This window comes from Eulemur rufifrons, chromosome 6 (genome assembly GCF_041146395.1).
Source record: "Eulemur rufifrons isolate Redbay chromosome 6, OSU_ERuf_1, whole genome shotgun sequence".
Taxonomy (NCBI): domain Eukaryota; kingdom Metazoa; phylum Chordata; class Mammalia; order Primates; family Lemuridae; genus Eulemur; species Eulemur rufifrons.
In genome coordinates, this window is record NC_090988.1 from 4843291 (window position 1) to 4863812 (window position 20522).

The following is a 20522-nucleotide window of genomic DNA, read 5'->3' on the forward strand; positions in this document are numbered from 1 at the left end:
CCGACGGGGGAGGGGGGCTGTTGTTGCATACCTTCTAGTTTTTGGTTACAAGTGATACTGGGAACACACGCCCTGCACAAGCCGTTCATGCGCTGATCATGTCTTGCTCTTCTTATCTACTTAGTTGGTTGGAGGGCACCTGGATTCTCCAGCCCTTTATCAGGAAGTAACTTGCGGTTACCTCCCCAGGGCTTTGTTTTCCTTTACTTTAGTGAAGCCTGCCATGGCTCCACTTACGCTAAGCACCAAGCCAGCAAGCCATATATACAGAAGCAGAACTAGGCTTCTCACATCCAGGAAGCCTAGCCTATCATGGAGTTACCTTTGTTCTTATCTCTGTTTTTCATTCTGATTAACTATATTTATTAAACAACTAAAAGCAAGCATAGTCACAGAAGCGAATAGCATCAGTTAGAATAAAAGAGAGCACACATTTTCCTACTATCAATTTCTGTTCTTCAGACATGGGGGTTCCAGTTTGAATACCAGACTCTCACAGTACATGCCAACATTTAGTAGACTTTCTTGAATACGTTTTTGTTATTTTCTGTAAGCCCTTCGGACAATTCCCAGAGACTTTAAATGATTGTGTTTCTGTTTGGTTTCTTGTTTTAAATCATTTCACCAGTTACACTGTTTTGCTCGGTGAAGAGCCTTCCAAAGTCCTCACACTGTCATTCGGAAGTCCTGACTTCTCCAAGTGAGTTTCGGGGTAGTTTCTTGAATAGCGTATTTCACTAGCCAACTGGTGGAAGCACTAGTGCTCATCAGCGGGGCGTGGCTCTCGGGGAGGCCTGTGGAGAAAACGCCTGGCCGCCTCCAGGAGGAAAGAGGACGGAGACCACGTGGTGCTGCTAGCCCTGGGTGCAGCCAGAGGGACTGAATTTGCCAGCTCGCGTAGCGGTAAGGGCTCGGACTTGACCCCCTGTTTTAAATACAAGATTCACTTTTCTAAAATCATTTCATTTTCCTGCTTAGAGAAAATTTTAGTGTAATTTAAGATCGGGAGGGGCAAAAAGTAAAATAATATATTACAAATCATTTGGAGAAAATACAGTAGTTACAAACTAAAACTGCTGAACCGTGCTTCTACCTTCAAATCTCTGCTCCTTTGTTCTCAATTCCACATTGATAGAATCAACAGCAATAAATTGTGGTTGTAGATTATGGAAGCCAACAAAGCTCTGGGCTCGTGGGACACGGATGATGTACAAATGCCTGAGTGCTGTGTTTCTTTTGGAGAAAATGGATCAGACCACCTCTTCTTTCTTCGTCCGCAAAGCGTATTTTATGTTTCACTTAAATACCACTTTCTGACTTATTCTAGTGGAAGACTTTTCCCTATTGCTCACAATTGGAAAACCATTACTGTTCCCTGAAGTGACTAAATATTAAGAAATTCTTTCACCAACTGAAAGAAACATGAAGACAAAGAGAAGAGGAGTTTATTGGAGGGAGTAAATGAAAGCAAAAGGACTTTACCACCTCAGGTGAGAAAGGTTTTGAAGCTCTCAGCGTCCAACTCTCGACTAACAAATTCACAATTCAATTTCCATGTTAGGGTTTTCTGTGGTCAGATAAAGCAGGATTATTAGAGGTGCTGAAAAAATTGCTTTAAAGCATTTTGTGCTGGGGGAACTACTCTTTCCCATCAGGCAAGGCAGCTCCGGTGGCCACAAGCAGCTGGGGACTGATGACTCTACTTCCAAAAAGAGACATGTTTAAGGGGCTCCATGCAACCCTCTAGGCAAAGAGAATATTTTTTAGGGAGAACTGGCTCCTTAAAGAGGAAATGCAGCAACCATCAAGGCTAGGTACGTCTGGGGTAGGAACAACAGGTGCAAAGAACTCAAGGGCTCCATGTATAAGACTGGAAAAATGTGTTTTCAGAAAAACACATACACACATCCATTAAAATTTGTTTTTATGAAAACTCATCCAACTGTGCATTTTTGATATGAACACTTCAAAGTATGTTCTGTATTTTAAATAATGTGTCAAAAATATGGGGGTTTTAGTCTATCTTTTTATTGTCCCTTTTAAGTTTTGTGAATAGATTCATACCTGAATGCAGACATATGTATGAATCTAACTATTCACGTACAGTGTGCGCAACACACACAGATACATAGCACAGGCACCAGGAGGTGGGCTCTGAAGCAAGCTGTGTGACCTCCAAGTTATTTAAATTCCCCAGGTCAAGTTTCACAATCTGTCAATAGTGATAGACTCTCCCTCATATGGTTGTTCTGGGGATTAAACGAGATGGCCTGCAAAGCAGACGGAACATTGCCAGACACCGTCCATGCTCATTACATGTCACACACAGACACATGTGACCAAATAAGCAAATATGTGAGTGTGTACATGGACACACAGGTGACACCAGGTACATCAACATTCGTCTGCACACACGCACAGTCACAGATAAGCTCATCACACACCCACACTGTGTGCATATAAACATGTTCATTCAAGTCACGGAGCTGGATAATGTCAGAGACATTCCCCACTTCACCTCCTTTTTCACTTGGAAAACACCCACTCCTCCTTTGAGGTCATTCTTGTCCATGACTGAGACCCCCAGGCAGAGCGAGCTGCTCTTTTGGGTAGAATTTATCCCAGGGCGTTTAGTTTCCAAGCGTCACTGCCGTGTGAATCCCCATAGGCAGGGAATTCTTAGTTCTAACTGGGGCCTGGGACCCTCCATTCCCTAACACCCCACCCAGTATCTGTTTGCCTTTTAGTCTACAGTCAATACAGTTTTATAAATGAACAAGTAAGAAACAGCTGAATGGGCTTAAAAGACATCACGGACGGTGCTTATTTTCCTCGGGACTGTCGGGTGCATCAAGAAAGTGACGCGCCAGTCAGCAGCGCTCGGGGTCCCCCTGGTTTGGCTGTGCCTTGCCACCCACTGACACCGCGAGCTGTGAGGGTTTGCAGACCTAGAACCTGTGGTTCTCAAGGCTTCTTTTTGCCCCTCCACAGGTAAAAAGTATACTTTTATTTGACACACCAGGAATAAGAGTCACTTGTAGTTGAAGTCAAATTTTATAATTACTATAGGCCAGAAAGATTTGATTCCCAAGCACAAGCCCAGCTGGGAAGGGACCCCGGGACAGCAGTGCCACATAAAAAGAGGGGTGGACGGCTTCACACACACAGGTGACATGTTTGGGCACTCACTCACTTCACACAGTCATTTATGTTTCTTTTTAAATACAGGATTTGGGGGTGGTATTTGTTTTTACCAGCTATACAAAAAGGCCCAAAAGTGCACATGTGAAGGGGAAAAATAGCACAAATTGAGCAATAACATTTAAATCGTACGTAAAATTAACTTGTGTACTTGTTTAGGGAACTACAGTTGAGGCCTTTTCCCAGAGATTCTGATTTTACTGGATCTGGGATGACCCAGGACCTTTATTCGTAACACACACCCCAGACAATTTCAGTGTGTCTGGTCCAAAGATCAACCATATTTTGAGAAACACTAATCTAGCACTTACAAATAATTTTCACACCCAACATACCGTCTGAATCTCACAGGGTTCTGTAGAGGAAGACAGGAATGTTGTTCAAAGCAGTTGCATCCCCAGTTCCTAGCACAGCGTCTGACATAAAGTAGAAGCTCAATAAATGCAGGTTGATTGACTGCTTAAAGATTACAGGCATTAGTACTTTGGAGTCTACAAAGCACATTCACAGATGTAGCCCTCACTGTCTGAATCTATTCGGTTTTGGGTTCCGAGAGTGGGAATCGGGGTAGCAAAATACACAACATCGGCATTTGACTTTTGAGTTTCGTAAAGCGAAGCAAGTTCAGAGGGTGTGACCAGCCTTCCAATGTCCACCCGAGTTTCCCCCCAAAGCTCGATCCTCGCTCCTGCTTTCCTCACCGGCGTCCCTTCACCTGCCACGAAGTTCACCAGCTCTCAGGGGCGCTTCTCCCAGCTTCCTCCAGGGAAGGAAGGGCAGAGTGGGAAGAGGCCCAGAAGCGCAGGCCCTCGTGCCCTCGTGGCCACAGGGCACCCAAGCACCCCGCCCACTGTTCAGGCGAGGAAGCAGCAGCCCTTGAGGCAGAGCAACTTTCTCCAGTTCTAACACTTGCTGGTCTATGGCACTGAACACATCACTTCTCCTCTCTGGACCTCAGTCTCCTCATCTGTAAGGTGGGCATAATAGTGTCCAATTCATGGCGTTGCTGTGAGGGCTAAATGGAAAGCAGGTGAACGTAGCACCTGGCTCAACACGGATATTCGAAGGTAGTGGCCATGAGTGTCCGGGTGAAATTAGAACCCAGCTCTCTGATTATCAGCCGTGTTCTACCTACCGCAGTTTCTACTTCTGAAAAGAAATCACTGCCGCCTACAAGCACACACCTACCGCTATTCAGTGAAACCAGGCAGGCGTCCAACTTTGTTGACGGCAGTGGCTTAGAACTGGAGCGCAGCGGCAGGGCGCGCTGGGCAGAGGGAGGAAGACCTGGGTTCCAGTCTCCATGCCACAGCCAGGTGACTCTTCTGGGTGACTTGGGCAGGACTCATAACCCTTCTGTGCCTCCTGTTCTCTTCGGCCAAACAAGGATCAGAGCATCTGCTTGATAACTTCACAGGGAGGCACCATCCTTAGGTGCAGGAAAGTGCCTCGGGGCTGTGGCCTTGAACTGCCTTCGGCAAATTTTCTAAATCTGTTTCCTGTGGTTAGGGCCGTGCAGGGCTGACAGTGCCATCTGGACAGGATGCCTGAGCGCACACCAGGACCCACTCTGGGTGAAGCGTGCTCTGCCCCACTAGTCCACACATAGGGTTGCCCAGGTGCCTCAATGAGGAGCTCTAGGACTTGCTCTGTGGGGTCAGCCCAGGGGTCTGGTTCCAGGAGGGTAGCCTGGTGACCAGATTGTTCCTCCCACTGGCTTGAGTAGGATTTCTCTAGAAGGATCACATAAGACTGGGATACTAGAATGGTGCCATGCCAATTTTGGGTGATTCTCACTTACACTGGGGACAGGATGAGTTAGCTCAGGGCTGTAGCTATGGATGTTTCAGCTCTGATATTTGGGCTGGAGCCACATGGGGGCCCACAAGTTGGCTCTTGCCTGTCCATATTCTGACTAAAGTGCTACCTTTGGACTACAGCTTCTGAGATTGGTGGGGATGGTGGCATCTTCTACACACAGAGATCGTACCACACATAGCAAACAGTCTTTTTTTTTTTTTTTTTTTGAGACAGAGTCTCACTCTGTTGCCCAGGCTGGCGTGAGTGCCGTGGCGTCAGCCTAGCTCACAGCAACCTCAAACTCCTGGGCTCAAGCAAGCCTCCCGAGTAGCTGGGACTACAGGCATGTGCCACCATGCCTGGCTAATTTTTTCTATATATATATTTAGCTGTCTATATAATTTCTTTCTATTTTTAGTAGAGATGGGGTCTCGCTCTTGCTCAGGCTGGTCTCGAACTCCTGAGCTCAAACGATCCGCCCACCTTGGCCTCCCAGAGTGCTAGGATTACAGGCGTGAGCCACCTTGCCTGGCCAGCAAACAGTCTTCTGGGAGTGGCTGCATTTATCTCCTTGGAGGACTTTGGAGGTTGCGGCCCCATAACACCTATGAGTCCTTCTGATCAATTCCCTCTCTTGCTTCTGATTGATATGGTGAGCTTATTCTCCGCCAGGGTGCTTCCAAGCCTTGCCTGGACAAGGGACAGACAATTCCAGGTGTGAATGGGTGCACTGTTCTCACTCCCCCAGGCTCCCCCACCTCTCCCAGGTCTGGTGGTGAGGAGGGGCAGGCAGGAGTGCGGCCAACAAGGGAAGAGATCCCATCTAGTAACCCCATGTCTATGACCTAAAGAGGTCAAAGGAAAAATGTGTTGTTCTCTGCATGTGTTGTAAAAGTCTGGACAATAAAATTAGCACGACCAGGAAATAAATTATCATTCACATCTCACGGACTCTGGATAAACTCGCTTCAGTGGTCACTGTGAACAAAGTGCAACCACTTCATTCATCAGAAGCCAGTGTTCATGGACAGCATGGTGGGTGACACTGTGTCATGAGTGATGACAGATCAGCATCAGATAAATGGCAGTAGGGGACTGCAGAGGCAAGGAGACCTGTGTCATTTCCAGGCAAATAGATTTTGAAGAGCCATGGCACTGTACGAACAGTGTTGTTGCCTTTTTTCCCCAGTGGAAGATACGAAATTATCCAGGAATGACACATCTGACAATGAAGAAGACAGGGTGCCATGCAGTACTAGAATGTTCACATATACTGATGGGACAAGAAGCAAATATGCAAATACCTCATATCTACCTTATTATACACTTTCCTTGATTCATCCCTTTAACTCACATGGGCCCATAAATTGGGCAAAGCGCGCCCTTTAATGAAATCGTTTATGCAGACAGGGCCCTGCACACCAGGCAGCTGTCCTGCCCAGAGATGTTGAGGATCCAATGAGAGAGTAGATATAAGTGGTTTTAAAATATAAACAATGCTGGCTGAATACTCAAGGTCACACTGTCTGATCTGATGGACACAGGACACAGAATTTTGATTTCTTCTTGGGAATTTTCCCTGAGTTTGTGCCTGATGACATATCATGCTGAGAGACAAGAGCCATGGGCAGGCTCCCCGCTGGGTGTGTTTGCCTACTGAAACCCTTCTGTTACAATCCCACTTACAGATGCAGCTTCCATTTGTCAGAAAGGGCAACTTTGCATAATAAGTTACATTGGAATAATCAAGTATTTCATGATAGATCCAACTAGGTTTAATTTTTACCTTCAAGATTTTTTTTTTTCTCTTTCACTTTAAATTCCCTCACTTATAAAATAGGGATGGTGATATCTGCTCTACCTGATAGAACAATTGCTAGACTCAATGATGATGATGATGGTGATGGTGAAGATGAAGTTGGTGATGGTGATTATGATGTTGTTGATGGTGATGCTGTAGTTGATGGTGATGATGTTGTTGATGGTGATGATGTTGCTGATGGTGATGATGTTGTTGATGGTGATGCTGTAGTTGATGGTGATGATGTTGTTGATGGTTATGATGTAGTTGATGGTGATGATGATGTTGGTGATGATCACAGTGACATTGCAATGACACTAGCAGTTCCCATTTGTGGAGTGGATATGCTGTGATGGGCAGGACAGCAAGCTCATTGCAAGCATTGCCACACAGTACTAGGAGGCAGGTATTATTATCCCACTATTTCAGATGAGGACAGTAGGCACAGAGGATCTGAGCAGAAAGTCCGAAGTCTCCTCGCAGCTGGGATGACAAGAGGTGCAAGGTAAGCGACGTGTTTGAGAGCAACCAAGATGGGAAGTCCCAGCAGACGTGACATTGCCCTGCTTGTGGGTCATGGTGACCACACAGGAAGCCCTGACTGGGGCCTCATTCTGCTCTAAATGTCACCAGGAGCAGTGGTTCTTCTGGGCACAGAAAGAGAGAAGCCCAGGCCCTGGCTGGCTGTGGTCTCCCTCCTGGAACCACTTGGGTTCCACGGGCCGGGGCTCCCATCAGTGCGGACAGTGCAGAGTGAGCCAGATCCAGACGGAAGCTGCTGCCCTGGCAAGCCTCCTCTGCCCCAGGCAGAGCTCATGGGCCCCTCCCCAATACGTTCTGACACTGTTGTTCCTACCCTCACGATAATATCATAGATGTTTGTCAGCATGTGATCCCCGTCACCAAGCAGACAGCTCTGCAAAGCTGGTGGTGTTTTGTTCACCTTTGAGCCTTAGGGCTCAGCAGCTCAGTATCAGGCTCAAGGAAAGTGCTCAAAAGAGAGAGGCAGAACTGTGCCCCCTCAGGAACTGAGCACACCTGTGCCCAGCTCAGCGGGCAGACAGCGGCGGGGAGGTGGGGGCAGTGCTCTTGCCCCACCGTGATCAGGTGGGATGGGGGTTTCACAGTCTTTCATGAAAAGCAGGAGGAACTTTCCCCAGCCAGGAGGGGCTGCAGGAACCCAGGCCCCGCTTTCTCCTGGGGCGAGGCTCTGAGCCCCTGCCTGGAAACGAAGCTGTCTGGTGGGTCCTTGTGATGACACAGGGGTGGGGGGGAGCTGGGCCTGTCTAGTGTCTCCGCGTCTCCACTGCTGATGTGGGCATGATACCCTCCTCTGCCCCTCAGAAAAAGTCCCCCAGAGGGTGCTCACTCACGAAGGAGAATGGCAGACTCAGGGGCCCCAGCCTTTGCTCTCAGGGGTCCAGCCCCTCCCCCACTGCCTTTTCCCTGTCCCTTTCAGAGCTGCGCTGGCGCGACATGCAGGTGTCTGTGGAAGCCCCTCCTGGCTGGTTCAGATCTGCCCAGGCTCCTGCAGGGGCACAGCCCGGCCACACCTCTCGGGCCTGGGAGGCAGCTTGGAGCGGGGAGCGGGAAACTGCCTTGTTGCCGCTCACACAATTCCAGCCGTGATCTGTAGACAGGACTCTGGAAATGGCCTAGAGGCTGCAGGGACAGGTTATTTCAGTGAGTAAATAGACGGGAGGCCGGATCCTCAGAGAACAGGGTTCAGTTTCTTAATTCTGACCCTGCTGACTCGCTGAGGCCCCTCAGTGCTGGGACCCAGGCCCCGCTCTCTGCGGTGTTCGCCGCTCTCAGGCGGGGGCACAATGCAGACCCCAGCTGCTGCTGGCTCTTCCTGTGCTGCCCAGGACCACAGGGGACAGACCCAGGCTGGGCAGCCCGGAATGGCCTCAGTGTCGGGGACGGGCAGTCAGCCAGAGCCCAGGCTTCCTGCAAGGCCAGCAGGGGTGACCCACTGTGCTTCGGTAAGTGTTCACACCTGAAAGACGTGGCCTCGTAATACTGTCTTGATCCAAAAAGGGCATCTACGCTTACTCCTGGTTTCACCGTAACAGGGAGGAGGAGATAGGGCTTTGCTGTAGAGACAAACAGCACTTTAGGGCTTTGGTGTTCACACAGAACTTTCTCCAACGATATTTCATTTATTCCTCACAACTATCCTGAGAAGTTCCTAATTCTGTTTTCTCTTTTTGTCAATTGTAGAAACTGAGAGAACGTCCGTGACGTGTCCCAGCCCTCAAGGTCACAGATGTCAGAACTGGGACTTGAGCCTAGGTCAGCTATCAGAAAATTCCTGTATGGACAATACTAAGGTTCCCCAGAGTAAGGCGACCATCTTCTTCCAGTGCAGTGACCACTCCTGTGGCTGTGAGGACAGGGCGCGAGGCTCTGTGGCTGCGCTTGCAGGCGGCGACCCGCAGCGCGTGGTCACCGTGCCTCCCGCCAGGGCAGGGTCCCTCCTGGCCTCGAGTACAAACTGGGCTCCTTACATGGGGCGAAGGCACCGTCTCCATCTGCCCGTCTCAGCCCTTCCTTTCTTTTTCTCTACCCACTAAGAAACAAAGACAAACTTCTTACATCACTGGGTCTATAATATATTAACCGTTCACTGTGTACTTTACAAGGTGATAATTCGTGGGAAAGAAATGTTCCATGAAGCTATATCCCAACATGCTAACGGTGGTGAGAGGTGGGTTTATCGAAAGAAATCTTATTTAATTATCTAAATTTTCTTATATTTCAAGAATGAGGGTGTATAATTTTTATAGCAACCATAAAATAAAATGCTTGGGGGGAAAAGAAGCAATACAGAATGAATAAATGCGTTAAAAGCCTTCAGGGGCCCACCTCCTCCCAAGCAAAACACTCTTTATGGGAGTCACAGGAAAGACCCATTTTGCATCTGTTGGGTGGCTGAGCTCCACCTCTGAGAGCAAAACATGAAAGACACGGGGTAGCAGGTCCTGGGCGAGGCAGAAAGTGCCTTGATACCTGTTTATCTCTCTCCCTTCCTCACTGGCTCTGCCTCAGTAAACTCAGAGCAGTTCCTGGGCCACCCACCTGCCCCTGGGTACCCCTCTGCTCTGGCCGCAGGGGTGAGGGTCTCTGGGCTGCACGGAGCATTCTGGCCCTGCCGTGGTGGGGCAAAGGCACAGCCAAGAAGAATTCTCTGTCCCTGCTGATCCATGGGAAAAATGCTTCAGAAATTCTCACACCAAGAAACATCAGCTCATGGCCGGGCCCAGTGCCTCACGCCTGTAATCCTAGCACTCTGGGAGGCTGAGATGGGAGGATTCCTTGAGTTCAGGAGTTCAAGACCAGCCTGGGCAAGAGCAAGACTCTGACTTTACAAAAAGAAAAAAGGAAGGAAGAAAAATTAGCCAGGTGTGGTGGAACGTGACTGTAGTCCCAACTACTTGGGAGACTGAGGCAAGATGATCACTTGAGTCCAGGAGTTTGAGGTTGCAGTGGGTTATCATGATGCCACTGCACTCTACCCAGGGTGACAGAGTGAGACTGTTATCTCAAAAAAATAAATAAATAAAATAAGCCCCAAGGCTGAGGTGGAAGGAATGCCGTCAGCATCTTCTGCTGGGTCAGGTCCTGGAGGCGGAGAGACCAGCAGCTCCAGGCATCCCTGTGCAAATGTTTACAGAGGTGCCTGCAGAAAGAAGGTCCCCAGAGAGCCAATGGCGGCCTCCTCCATTCTGTCCCTTTTCATCTTGTCAAGCCAACAGCATGAGGTCAGTTTGAACACCCAGACCAGGTGAGTAGGTAGCCCTCGAGGGCTGTGTTTCCGCAAGGGTCCTGACCGTTCAGCTGTCCTCTGAAGATGCCCCCAGAACCACTGGAGGGGACGCTACTGTGGCTGGAACAGGCCTCAGGGACCAGCCCCCGGGTCAGGCTGGAGACAGGCCTCGAGAAGACTGGACGAAACTCTGGGCAAAAAACATAACAAGGAAGAAGATGGAAAAAATGACACTAGGACAGACAGGATGACAACCCCTGTCCTGGGAGGAACAGGGCACAGCTCAGCTTGGGGTTCTGGCTTTCCTTTGCTGTTTTTTGTTTTTATTTTTCTCATTTATTTAGCTTTCCAAAAGGACAAAGTGACCAGGGTAGCAGGCACTATCCCTTGTACATTGCGGGGAGATGGGGAGCGGAGCCGGTGTCATCGCAGACCCACCTGGGTCGTCCACCCGGCCTCCCCGAAACCCTGGCTTGGGGGCTTGGGGCTGACGCTGACATCTCAGAAGTCAGAGAGCTAAAGGTACGTTTCTGAGGCTTCCTCAGGGAAGGCCTCTGCGTCAGTTACAGAGGGGCTGCAGAGATGCGAAACCCTCCAAAGATGCTTCTTAAACAAAAAGACAAAAGGAGGGGAGGATGCAAAACAGCAGTGCACAGTCAGGAAGTCATTGAACTTCCCTGCGAACTAGCCAATAAACCCGCCTCAGCAACCTCCCCCAGCTGCTGTTGACACAATTTTTATGCCTGACATAGTTATTGTAATGCTCTTGTTGTGTTTGGCTTCCATAAACGGGATAAGTTACGGTCTTGAGGATTTGTTTAATTGCAGAGTAGCTAAACTCTGATTAGCAGGAAAGTTAGTCTTTTCATTTATTTATTGTCACTGTCATATTCTTTTGCAGGAAAAGAAACAAACTTAGGGAGGGATTTACTGTTTTCTAGGTTGTTTTTATTTTTTAATATTTCTCTTTCTGTTTCTTCATAGTCCTTTGGGGGAAAAAAAGAAAACAGTGCCTTTCCTGGTGGTGATTGTCTTGGACACTGGGACTTAGGGTGGGGCATGAGGCTTCTGGAAGCCTTTTCCCTCCCCAGGCCAATGTGCTGCTGTGTCCCTGGGTGGCCAGACCGCTCTGAATCATGACCGTCCCCTCGCCGAGGGAGGAAGAGAATGTGGGGCTGGACCCAGGTGTGCTCTGGAGCAGCAGGTGGGATTCTGACAAAGCCACTGACAAAGTGGAGACCAGGGTAGGGGCGGGTGAGCCCGGAGCAGGGCCAGGGTGGGAGTGATGGGAGGAGGGGGGCCGGCCGGTCCCCTCTCTCTCAGGGTTCCAGGGGAGTGGAGGAGCCTGCAGAGGAGTAGAAGGGCCGGGATGTGGAGTTGGGAGCCAGAGTCCCTGTCCCCATATTTGCTCACATTTGTCATGTGACCTCTCTGGGCACTGGCTTCCTTAATCTGTGAAATGGGTCTCGGATTTCCTGCCCAGGTTGTTGTGGGGTTGAGTAATTTCTGCATATGAGGACAGACCATAAAATATTTCCTCTTTTCCACACATGGGAGATAATTCTCACCGACAATGAGAGCTGAAGAAAGTCTCTACCTCGAGGTCGAAGGAGCACAGCCCCCAGCAGCAGCCACCGGAGAGAACTGGGAGTGGGTCCTGAGCCCCTCAGGTGCTGCAGGCCCGGACACCAGCTTGGTGACTGCACCGAGGAGCCCTGACCCGGGGTCTGGATCCTGCCCGCAGAAAGTGGAATGAATGCTTGTTGTTTTAGCTGCCAAATTTCAGGGACTTTGTTACACAGCAATTGATAACAGTAATGTGAAAAGACCTCAGTCGTGAGAGGCCTTGGAGCGTGGCCCGTGCAGGGTGCAGGAGGGCAGGAGAGTCCCAGCTAGGAGCCCCCGGGACTTCCCTGCTTTGAGTGTAACTGGGAAAATGCTAAAACATGAGCCAACACTGGAAGCCTGCACAGGCCTTGAAGCAGGAGCTGGGACAGGAGGCCATCACCTGAGCCCTGGCCTTAGTCTCAGACACTGTCCATCCCCTCCCCCCAGGGCTGCAGACAGGGCTTGGGTTCATGCTCCAGGGATGAGAACGTGATCTGTGGACCCCACATAGTTGGCTGCAAACACTGACAGGACTGTGGTGCAGGAACGGGATGAGATGCCATAATTATGGCTGCCCCTCCCTGGGGTATTCATTGTGGCTTTTCCCTCTTTCCTAAAAGCCAGTGGGATGTGCGTGGGCAGTTGGTGAGGCAGAGGCTGTGGCCATGCGCCCTACGGTGAAGGAAGAAGGCTTCTACAGAGACGTTGGGCAGGGTTGATCTGAGGCTGAATAAGACCCCGGCCCCATTGCCATTTCCATGAAAGCCCCTCTGAGCAAGCGTCTCCTGACTCCAGTGGCAATTATCACTATAAAACCATTGTATGCTGTGTGTCACATAGCAGCGGCTGACACACTGTAATAACAAAGATGTCCTCATGGAGAAGGTGGGCACATTGGCTTGTGACTGGTTGTCGTGATGGGCCTGCTACAACAAATTACCATAGACTGGGTGGCTGAGAAACAACAAATTTATTTCTCGCAGTTCTGAGACATAACCCAGTCCAAAACCTGAGTCCAAAACCCAGGTGCAGCATGGTCAGGTTCTGGTGAGGGCCGTCTTTCTGGTTGCAGACAGTTGACTTTTCTTTGTATTTTCACAAGGCAGAAAGAGAGTGAGAGAACTCTCTGGAGTCCCTTTATAAGGACACTAATCCCATTCACAGGGGCTCCACCCTCATGACCTAATCACCTCCCGAAATACCCCACCTCCTAATACTATCACATTGGGAGTTGGGATTTCAACATATAAATTTGGGGGAAACAAAAACATTCAGTCCACGACGTTTCATCCTCACCCGTAAAATTTATGTTCTTGCATGTAACATGCATTAATTCCATTCCAACATCCCAAAAGTCTGAACTTCTTCAAGCATCAGTTCTAAAGTCTAAAGTCCAAAGTCTCATCTAAATATTATCTATTAATAAATCAGGTATGTAGGAGACTTGGGGTGTAATTCATCCTGAGGCAAATTGCTGGGAACCCGTGAAACCAAATAAGTTGTGTGCTCCCAATACACAATGGTGGGGCAAGCATAGGATAGATGTTTCCATTCCAAAAGTGAGAAACAGGAAAGAAGGAAGGGGTGGAGCGTTACCAGCAAACCGAAAACCTAGCAAGGCAAACCTCATAAGTTCATAGGGCTCTAGAATAATCCTCTTTGTTTCCATACTCTGCCCTCCAGGACCATGAGGTGGCAGTAGTACCTTTCACACCAACTGGGCTGGCAATGCCATCCTCACAATTCAATGGGGTGCTGCCCAGACTGTGGCTCTGCATAGTGGCCCCACCCCCAGGATCCCCTGAACATCGGTCCTGGCACATGCACTGTGGCCCTGTGTGGGGTGGGCAGCTCTGATGACCTTTGAATAGCCTTCGGGGTCCTTCTTTGTCTTAAAAATAGTGCATTTTTACCATTGAATATTTCTATGGTGTGGTTCTGCAGTGTCTAAGAAGCCTGACAGTCTTCCTTTATCCTGTTTCTCTGTCCTATTTTCTCTGATTCCTTTAGTCCCAACTGGCAGCGTTTCTGTTGGTATAATCCCATCTGCAGTCCTATTTTTTTTTGAGATGATTGATTAAGTTTATCTGTCACATCTCTACTAACCTCCTTATCAAAGTGTCACTTGGTCACACCCTTATCGTTCTCTTCCAAGTATGCTTTCTCATTGTTTGCAATATGGATAGCCTGAGAACTTTTCAAATCTTTATCTTCTGGTTTCTTTTTGCTTAACAATTTCTTCTTTGACTCATCTATCTCTTCTTCCATTTCACTATACACAGTCAAGAGGAGCCAAGCTGCTCCTTTAACACTTCACTTAGAAATGTTCTCAACTAAGTATCCAATTTCATTGTTCATAAGTTCTACCTTCCATAAAACAGTAGAGCACAAACACAAGTAAGTGAAGGTCATTGCCACTTATAAAAAGAATTGCCTTTTTTTCATTTTCCAATAACATGTTCCTCATTTCCATCTGAGACCTCATCCAAATGGCCTTTATCGTCCACATCCCTGCCAGTATTCGGTACCTGACTACTCAGGTGCTCTCTGTGAAGACAGAACTTTTTCCTGTCTACAGCTTTCCTCTTCGCTTTCTGAGCCATCATCAGAATTGCCTTTAAAATTTGTTCTTAACAATTTAGACTTTTTCCAGCTTGCACCTCAAAACCCTTCCAGCCTCAGTTCCAAAGCTGCTTCCACCTTTTTAGACGTTTTAGGTATTTGTTACAGCAGCGCCCCCCACTTCTTGGTACCAGTTTTTATCCTCTTCACAAAACACTGGTGGTGGCTGGACTAGACACAGCGGCATCAGACACGGGGACAGAGAAGCACAAAGATCCTCTAGCAGAGGCCACAGTCGGCTGAGAGGCACCCGGCCCCCAGAACATGAGCTGCGAGGAAGCCACAGTGGCTTTGTCATCACCCTCACCTCCTAGGATTTCCAGGAGGTGAGAATGCCCTGAAGTCACCATCACATAGGAGCAGAGCTGACATTTTATTTCATCGACATTCTCATTTTAGTGGGAAATCTGTGCCCCAGAGAGGTCGTGTGACTGGCCAAAGACACCCTGAGGCCCTGGTGGGAGGGTTGACCTGGGTTTGTGCCCAACCCCCCGGCAGTTCAGGAGGCCTGATCTAGGGCTTCTACCTCGTGCTCCTCAACCACCCTGCTCCCCCTCCCAAAATTGTGCTGAGCACAAAGGCAGCTCACAGCCTCCTTCGGAGCAAAAGACCCAAAGAAGAGCTCGATGAGATTTACCCCCAAACTGTCAGCAAATCCTTATGGAAGTATCCAAGAGGCCCCAGGTTCTAGTAAGAAGGTCACAGGCTTTGGGGACAGACAGACCTGGCTCAGATCCCAGCTCTGCCACCCACTGGCAGTGTGACCTGGGGAAAGTTAGCCACTCCCCTCAGCCTCAGTTTTATCATGTGCAAAACTGAGACCCAACACCCACCTCAGGAACTGTGGGCGATAAGCAGATTATGTATCCAAAATTCATTTTATAAAGCAAAGAACAAGTAATTGTTGTACAGAAAACCAGAATTGTTCGCTGGCATCAGGGGCAGACAGACAGTTCACGGAGAAGAGTTAACACCTGTTAGGACACTGGAAACCATCAAGGCTGCCTGTGATTCTGGGCCCCGGGAGATGGTGCCGGGTGGAAGGGCCAGAGAGGGAGCCATCCCTGAGGACCTGGGAAGGGAGGATGCTGTGGCCAGGAGCGGCTTCATCTGGGTCAGAGGAGGGAGTCGAAGCCTGCAGACAAGGGGAACATGAGTGCAGGTTAGAAAAATCCAGAAGGGAGGCTGGTGTTACATGACCCATCCCACGTCTTCCTTAGGGTACCGCCCCAGCAACAAGGAAGGCCCCGGGTTGGGTTTTACCTGGACGTGCTGCTTGTTGACAACGTGACTTTGGCAAAGTGATTTATCCTCTCTGAGCCCAGTATCCTCACCTGAAAAACTGGGAAATGGTTACCTGTATGTGTAGAGTTGACAAGGGGACCGAGAGAAAGCAGGTGGAGGCTTAGATCCCTGCACATGGCAGGCACCCAGACATACTGGCCCAGGGACCCTGCCCATCACCCCCATCAGCCCCAGTCTGCTGGCCCACAGGCACCCCTGGGGATTCCCAGGCACAGGTCTAGTCCCCTCACTCTCCTTACTGCACAGCTGGAGACACAAGTGCAGGGAGGTGCGGTGCATGTCCAAGGTCACACAGCAGGAGAAGACCAGAAGGAGGGCCCGGCCCTGGCCTTGGGCACAGCCCTTCCTCTGCCCTGGCTCACAGAACCACATGGCTGCCGCCCATGCTGCCCTCCAGCTATCTGGTCCTGGGCCACCTCTGGGCCACACTCCCAACACCTGCCCCCAGCACCAGGTATTCAGACAGAGACCCTAAGGTGGGCCTCGGCCCAGGAACATGTTCGAAACGTGTCCAGAGAAAAAACAGGCAGGCAGGAGATGCGTTGTCTCTGACAACTGCGGCACCGCAAAAGGTTCCTCCTCCATGCCGGCGACCAGCATGGTCCCATCTGCTGCATCTGGCAGACTCTTTAGTTAACTCCCCCAGAAAGAGCCCAGCTGTTTCTCTTTCCTTCTACTCAGCAAACAATTCCAGGGACTCTGTGCAATTAGCTTCCATTACAGATAAGAATTGCCAATTAAAATCCAATCAGCAACAACGCAAAGGGAGGCAGCGAGCCAGCTCTGTCAGCCCTCGGCTGCCCACTACCAAGGTGTGCACACCTGGCCAGCAGGTGCGGGACGGCTGGGAGACAGTAGAAGGGTTCTGGCTCAACAACGGAGCTGGGGACCCTGAGAGGGCCTGGGGACTCAGCAAGCGTTTCCAGGTTCCAGTTTCTGGTACAGACCTGGACAAGAGCTCTGGCCTTGCAGGGGCCCAGGGGATGGTGACACCAGCCGCTGGGGCTGTGGCAGCCCCTGACTGCATTTTAGCTGCCCTTTAATCTCGGTCTTCATCTTTAGCAGTAATGAAATCTGGCTTTCCCGCCACGCACAGGGAGAAAGCTGTCAGATATTCTCGGGGAAATCATGACTCCTCATTAAGGCAACGTCTGCTTTATCGAGTCCTCTGGCCCTGTGCGAGGGAGGCAGCAGTGCCGACGTCCCCGCGCCTTTGACGCGCAGGGCCCCGAGCGCAGCCGGTGCCCACAGGGGCGCTGAGTAGGGCCTCGACTGCATCATGGCAGAAGCTTATACTAATGATATGAAAAGCGAATGTTTTAAGCATTTGCCTTCTTCCAGGCATCTAGTCAACAATTCTCTGAAACGTGTTCTATTACAATGAAGCCTATTTGATCGATGATTAAACAGAGGCTGTAAGGCTAAGTGAGCACCTGACACAGTCATCTAGGAAGAGGCTGAGCTGGGAGTCAAACCCAGGGCTGTCTGATGCCAAAGCCACGGCACCATGGTCCTCATCCTTTGGTAAGAACACTGTTGGGAACTGGTTAAAAATCCCCCTGCCCCAGGCTTGTAGCTCCCCATCGGGGTGCACCACTGTGTCAGGCTATGCTGCCCCCTAGTTCCAGAAATTGGATCCTGTCCCCCTGAACCTGGGGGTGGGGGCGGGGATTCCAAACCCTCCACTTCCACTGGGTTAATTACTGATGGCACACGTGGAAAGTGATGTCCCACTTTCACAGGAAAGACTTTGTTCTACAAACAAAACAAAACAAAATGACTACTGTAATTTTTATCTGCCTTGGACTTGGCAGGTATTGCTTATTCTAAAATACACAAACGGTCTAGAATCCTGTCAGATTCCCTTGCCTGGCACATTTTTTTTTTTATTTTCTATTTCAGCTTATTATGGGGGTACAAAAGTTTAGGTTATATATATTGCCCATGGCCCCCCATCCCCCCTGAGTCAGAGCTTCAAGCATGTCCGTTCCCCAGACAGTGCGCATCGCACTCATCATGTAGGTATACACCCATCCCCTCCCCCCACCCCCAACCCCCCGAGTCAGAACATTCAAGCGTGTCCATTTTTTAATTAAGTCATTCACCAAACAATTATTAAGCATCTACTGTATGCCAGTTACCTGGTAGGCCACATGCTGGAGATACACAGAGGAAAGAGACTCAGGTTTTATCCCTGAGAAGGTTTCCTTCCAGAAAGATAGAGACATGTTAAAGTAGCTATAAACCTGATGCCATGGATATTGCTGGGTCCCCACTTTGTACAAGGTATTGTGCAGAGAGAAAATGGCAAAGCATGTAGTAGTCTCTTCTCCCTGTCCCTTAAGCAAATGCTATTGTAGAAACACCATTTACCTTTGTATGTTGGCCTTGTATGATACAAGTCTGCCAAACTGACTTACCAGTTCTAGGAGCTTTTTGTAGATACTTTGAGGTTTTCCACATAGACAACTGTGTTGTCCATAAATGGAACTGTTTTCTGTGTTCTTTCACATTCCATATGGCTTTCCCCCCTGCCCTATTGCCCAAGGCAGGACTTCCAGGACGAGAAAATGGAGAGAAGGAACTGAGACCACATCCCTTGTTTCTGATTTTGTGGGGAAAAAAAATCAGTCTCTTACCATTAGATCTGATGTTAGCTACAAATTTGTATTCTGTTATTATAAATACATTTTATTTTTTAGAGTAGTTTTAGCTTTATAGAAAAATTGAATGGAAAGTACACAGATTTTCAATATGTCCTCTTTGTACAAAGTTTCTTTTACTATTAACATCTGGAGTTAGTGTGATATATTTATTACAATTGATGAGCCAATATTGATATATTATTATTATTTAGAGTCCAGATCTTACATTAGCATTAACCCTTTGTGTTGTCTGTTCTATGGGTTCTGACTGATGTCAATGCATAACGGGTGTGCACCATCACTGGATCATACGGAATAGTTTCACTCCCCTGCGAGTCCCCTGTGCTCTGTCCCCTCGTCCTTCCCTTGTTTGACTGGAGGCCATAAGACCCCATTCCAGAGAGGGCCTTGCTCCATACCCAGAGGAAGGAATACATGCTCAGAGAGGCCAAGAAGAATCCAGAAAGATGGGCCTTGCTGGGTTTCCCCGCTCAGTCTATAAACATTAGACCATGCCCATCATATTTCTACATGGCTGTCCGTACTTTGTTGAAACTAAGCATAAAAATGGACAATTTCCCCTGTATCTCTGGGTCTTCATTCTGAAGGCTCCCATGTCACATAAAATTGTGATCAAATAAATTCTTACGCCTTTTCTCCTACTAATCTGCTCCTTGTCGGTGATTTCCAGTGACCCTGCAGAGGGGGAAGGGGAAGCTTTCCCGCGGCCCTTACACTGCCCGTCAAGGTGCTTCCTACCTGGGCCTGCCAACTGCCCTCCTGGTCCTTGCTCTCGCTCCCACCTGTGCGTATGGAATTGCATTTCCCAAACGTTTGCTTGAGGAACAGTTTTCTGGAAAATCTGGGCTGAGGCACAGCCTGAGCAGGGAGGCAGGGGAGGGGCAGGAGAAGCAGGTAGGTGTGGGGCTGGGGTGGCTGGGGCAGCTGGGGCTGAGACGGGAGGCACTGGATTTTTATCTGAGGCTGGAAGGGCCCTCAGATTGCAGGGGAACTGCCTGCGAGAGCAGGGCCAGGGCGAGAGGAAGAGGGGTGAGGCCTCAGCAAGGCAGGCTGGGGAGCTGTCGGGGGACGAGCTGAGGCCTCGGGTCCGGGCCCGTGTGCAATGTGGAGCCATTGCCGTGGGACTGCACGCCAGCCTGATGCCACGCAGACCTAGGGGGGGACAGCAGTGAGCCCTGCACATGTGGGTGGGGCCATCGGGATGCCGCAAACCCCTCACAGACAGGACTGTGCTCAGGAGCCCTGGACTCCCCGATACCTGGGTCCTCTGACGAACACTTTCATTTATTTAACATTTTTTATTTAGTTTTATTTTTTAAATTTTTAATTGACAAAAATAATTGTAAATATTTATGAGGTACAAAGTGTTGCTTTGATGTATGTCTACAATGTAGAAAGATTAAAGCAAGTTAATTAACTTATCCATCACCTCACCTACTTTTTTATTTTTTGTGTGACGATGAGATGAATAGCTATGCCTCTTAGGGGCCTGCCAAGCCCCCCAAGCATGGAAATAAAGGAAAGCTCTGGAATCCCTTGAAGGGAAACGCAGGTGCCTAGCTAGCCTTGAGAAGTCAATGAGCACCCAGCTAAGCAAGAAGACAGTGACAGTCTCCCAAGCAAACCAGTCACCGTGTGTTTTGGTTCTCCATGGAAACTAAAAGATGACATCCTAAGTGTATTCCCGGGTTGTTTTTCAGAAACTGCCACCAGATGGAAAATGCAGATAAGGAGGAACTGAGGACTGAAC